The sequence below is a fragment of the Scylla paramamosain genome, chromosome 44 (genome assembly GCF_035594125.1).
Source record: "Scylla paramamosain isolate STU-SP2022 chromosome 44, ASM3559412v1, whole genome shotgun sequence".
NCBI lineage: Eukaryota > Metazoa > Arthropoda > Malacostraca > Decapoda > Portunidae > Scylla > Scylla paramamosain.
In genome coordinates this window covers 6,859,434-6,864,733 of record NC_087194.1, presented here as the reverse complement: position 1 = coordinate 6,864,733, position 5,300 = coordinate 6,859,434, and positions in this window count along the sequence as shown.

Below are 5,300 nucleotides of genomic sequence, written 5' to 3'. Positions count from 1 at the left end.
CAAAATAACATTACCAAAAAGGTGTTTTTAGAATGTCTCTAAGCTTGTTTATTATCAAAACGTTAAAACGCTTGCAAAAAAAAAAACTTTTATGAACAAGGAGAATAACGACATTACCAAAAATGTGTATTTTGAGTGTTTTTCACTTAATTAGTACCAAGACGCTAAAATGCATGCCAGTCACTGTGACCTCACTGAACGTTTCCCTTTGTGTCTCACAACACAAGAGGGCAATCACAGCCTGCCCTCTAAAGACAACTCTCTTCCTCCACACGAAACTACAAGCACCTAATAACACACACACACCCTTCACTCAAAAATTTTAAACTATGGCGACTCCTACACCAGCCTCGGAGTCCCCATCTGGGGAGGGGACCATAAATGTCCCCAGGTCTGACTGCCTTTCCGTCGACGACCCTAAGTGTCTTGACACCCCCCTCAACTTTTTCTTCATTAACTTCTGCAACATTCGCGGTCTAAGATCTAATTTTCAATCTGTAGAACACCACCTCTCCTCTTCTAAACCTCATCTTCCTTTCCTCACTGAAACTCAGGTGTCTGAGGCAACTGACAGTAGCCCCTTTTCTGTTCCCTCCTACTTTCTCTATCCTCATTTTCGATCCAAAGCTGGATGCTGCGTTTATGTGCGCAATGACTTAACCTGCTCTCGTGCCCACGCTCTTGAATCTTCCGAGTTTTCCACCATCTGGCTACGACTACAGAGTCATTCTCATACTAAATTTATCTGTGCTGTATACCTCTCTCCTAACTCCTCTGACTATAAGAAATTCTTTGACTACTTAACTTCCAAAGTGGAGCACATTCTGACCCTCTTCCGTTTTGCAGATATCTCCATTCTTGGAGACTTCAATGTTCACCACCAGCTTTGGCTTTCCTCTCCCTTCACTGACCATCCTAGTGAACTAGCCTACAACTTTGCTATCTTCCATGACCTAGAGCAATTGGTGCAACACCCTACTCGTATTCCTGACCGTCTTGGAGATATGCCCAACATTCTTGACCTTTTCCTGACCTCTAATCCTTCTGCTTATGCTGTCACCCTTTCTTCTCCGTTGGGCTCCTCCGATCACAATCTCATATCTTTATCTTGTCCTATCACTCTAATCCCTCCTCAGGATCCCCCTAAGCGAAGGTGCCTCTGGCGTTTTGCCTCTGCTAATTGGGCGGACCTGAGGAGGTATTTTGCTAATTTTCCTTGGAATGATTACTGCTTCCGTGTCAGAGACCCGTCTTTGTGTGCTGAGCGCATAACAGAGGTGATAGTGTCTGGCATGGAGGCGTACATTCATTAACAGAAAATGTCCTTCATTAACAGAAAATGTCAAAACCTTTCAAGATCTAACTCCCCTCGTGATTTCTGGCATCTAGCCAAAAATATCTCCAATAACTTTGCTTCTTCTTCTTTCCCTCCTCTACTTCAACCAGATGGGACCACTGCTATCACATCTATTTCTAAAGCTGAACTCTTTGCTCAAACCTTTGCTAAAAACTCTACCTTGGACGATTCTGGGCTTGTTCCTCCTTCTCCTCCACCCTCTGACTACTTCATGCCACCTATTAAAATTCTTCGCAATGATGTTTTCCATGCCCTCGCTGGCCTAAACCCTCGGAAGGCTTATGAACCTGATGGGGTCCCTCCTATTGTTCTCCGAAACTGTGCTTCCGTGCTTGCACCTTGCCTAGTCAAACTCTTTCAGCTCTGTCTGTCAACATCTACCTTTCCTTCTTGCTGGAAGTTTGCTTACATTCAACCTGTTCCTAAAAAGGGTGACCGCTCTAATCCCTCAAACAACCGTCCTATTGCTTTAATTTCCTGCTTATCTAAAGTTTTTGAATCTATCCTCAACAAGAAGATTCTTAAACATCTATCACTTCACAACCTTCTATCTGATCGCCAGTATGGGTTCCGTCAAGGCCGCTCTACTGGTGATCTTCTGGCTTTCCTTACTGAGTCTTGGTCATCCTCTTTTAGAGACTTTGGTGAGACTTTTGCTGTTGCCTTGGACATATCAAAAGCCTTTGATAGAGTCTGGCACAAAGCTTTGATTTCCAAACTACCCTCCTACGGTTTCTATCCTTCTCTCTGTAACTTCATCTCAAGTTTCCTTTCTGACCGTTCTATTGCTGCTGTGGTAGACGGTCACTGTTCTTCTCCTAAATCTATTAACAGTGGTGTTCCTCAGGGTTCTGTCCTGTCATCCACTCTCTTCTTATTATTCATTAATGATCTTCTAAACCAAACTTCTTGTCCTATCCACTCCTATGCTGATGATACCACCCTGCACTTTTCCACGTCTTTTCATAGACGTCCAACCCTTCAGGAGGTAAACATATCACGCAGGGAAGCCACAGAACGCCTGACTTCTGATCTTTCAAAAATTTCTGATTGGGGCAGAGCAAACTTGGTATTGTTCAATGCCTCAAAAACTCAATTCCTCCATCTATCAACTCGACACAACCTTCTAGACAACTATCCCCTCTTCTTCAGTGACACTCAACTGTCCCCCTCTTCTACACTGAACATCCTCGGTCTGTCCTTTACTTATAATCTGAACTGGAAACTTCACATATCATCTCTAGCTAAAACAGCTTCTATGAAGTTAGGTGTTCTGAGACGTCTCCGCCAGTTTTTCTCACCCCCTCAGCTGCTAACTCTGTACAAGGGCCTTATCCGTCCATGTATGGAGTATGCTTCACATGTCTGGGGGGGGTTCCACTCATACTGCTCTTCTAGACAGGGTGGAATCAAAAGCTTTTCGTCTCATCAACTCCTCTCCTCTAACTGACTGTCTTCAGTCCCTCTCTCACCGCCGCAATGTTGCATATCTAGCTGTCTTCTACCGCTATTTTCATGCCAACTGCTCTTCTGATCTTGCTAACTGCATGCCTCCCCTCCTTCCACGGCCTCGCTGCACAAGACTTTCTTCTTTCTCTCACCCCTATTCTGTCCACCTCTCTAACGCAAGAGTTAACCAGTATTCTCAATCATTCATCCCTTTCTCTGGTAAACTCTGGAACTCCCTGCCTGCTTCTGTATTTCCACCTTTCTATGACTTGAATTCCTTCAAGAGGGAGGTTTCAAGATACTTATCCACAAATTTTTGACTACTGCTTTGACCCTTTTATGGGACTGGCATTTCAGTGGGCATTTTTTTTATTAGATTTTTGTTGCCCTTGGCCAGTATCCTTCCCACATAAAAAAAAAAAATATGGGGAAACAACGCCATTACCAGAAACGCGTCGTTTTTTTTTTTATTGTTTATGCGTGTTTTAAGTACCAAAAGGCTAAAATGAATAGAAAGAGCACCATTTTGGAATGCAGAAGAAAATTATCAAAAAAAGGTGTATTTTTTTTTTTTTAGTATCTTACGTACCAAAATCATAGAACGCATACAAAACAACCACTATAGAGAAAAAAATAGTATAAAAAGTGTACTTTGAGTGTTTTTGAGCTTGTTAGGTAAAAAACAACAGCAAAATACATGCAAAGTACACTATGTAATAGAATAAAACGATATTACCAGAAGCGCAGATTATGAATGTGACCTTCTCAGTTAACAAAACGCTAAAACGAGTGAATAGCACTCTATATATAGAAATAAAACAACATCACCAAAAACGTGTGTTTTGAGTGTTATTCACATTGTGAAGGAGAAAAACGCTTAAAAATCATGCAAAGTACCCTATATGGTATAACGAAATGACATTACAAGAAACGTTTATCACAAGTATTTTTGAGCTTCTTAAGTACCAAAATGCGAAAAACGCTTTAATGGCATTAATAGGATCTTCATTGAGAAAAAAAACATTATCATAAACGTTCATATTCAGTGTTTTCTTTTTTTATAATTCTTAGGTACCAAAATGCCAAAATGCAAATAAAGCAACATCTATTGGGAAAATAAAAGATATTTCCAAAAAACTTGTTTTTGAGTGTTTATGAGCATCTTAGGCACCTAAATATAATATATGGAAACCAAACTGTATGAGTGCATTTGAGCTTTTTAGGTACCAAAACGCGAAGACTTATGATTAACACTTTATATGGAGAAACAACAAAATTACCAAAAAACGTGTATTTTGACTGTTTTTCACATTGTTAACTACCTCAATGCCAAAATACATGCAAATCTCTTGCTATGGTAAATTAAAATCACATTTCAAGAATCATGTCATTTAAGTGTCTTTTGGAGTGTGTTAGGAACCATAACGATAAAAAGCATGAAAGCACCCTATATGGAAAAGAACAAACTACCAAAAACGTATTTTTACAGTGTTTCTTTGGTACTTATCCAAACGCTAAAAGGCATGTAAAACATCCTTTCTAGAAAAACACAATGATTTAACAAAAACGTGTTTTGAGTGTTTTTGAGCTTCTTACGTACAAAACTACCAAAATGTAAAGAACACTACATGAGAAATAAAAGAACATTATGTGAGAGGTGTATTTTGATTTTTTTTTTTTTTTTTTTAGCTTCTTAGATACCAATACGGTAAAAGGCAAGAATAGCACTCTATATGGAGAAATACTACATCACTATAAATATATATTCTCTGTGTTTTTCACATTGTTATGTACAAAAATGCCAAAATGCATGGGAAGCACACTCTATGGTGAAACGAAAAGATATTTCCAGAAATGTTTTTTTTTTTTTTAAGTGTTTATGAGCATGTTAGGCATCAAAACGCTAAAAAAGCAAGGAAAGCTCCCCGTAAGAGAAAATAACATCCCCTGAAAAATGTGACTCTTGAGATATTTTGAACTAGTTACGTACCAAACGGTAAAATGCACACAAAATACCTTTTATGGAGAAACAGAATAACATTACGAAAAACAAGTATTTTGACCGTTTTAGAGCTTGTTGCTTGCAAAAACGCCAAATGCATGCAAAGTAACCTTTATGGGAAAATTAAAGGATATTATGTGAAACGTGTAGTAGGAGTGTTTTTGAGCTTATTAGGTACCAAAACGTGAAAATTTGTTAATGACACTCCAAATGGAGAAACAGAACATTTCCAAATACGCACATTTTTTTTTATTTTTTTTATACAGTTTTAGGTACCAAAACGACAAAATGCACGCACTCCTCTAAATAGGAAAACAAAACGACATTACAAGAAATGTAATTTGAATGTATTTTAAATGTATTTGTGCATGTTAGACAATAAAACGATAAAAATCATGGAATTTGAATTACTTACGAAACAAATAGCTAAAACGCATACAAAACATAGTTTATGGAGAATAAGAGTAACATTGCCAAAAAAAAAAAAATTTG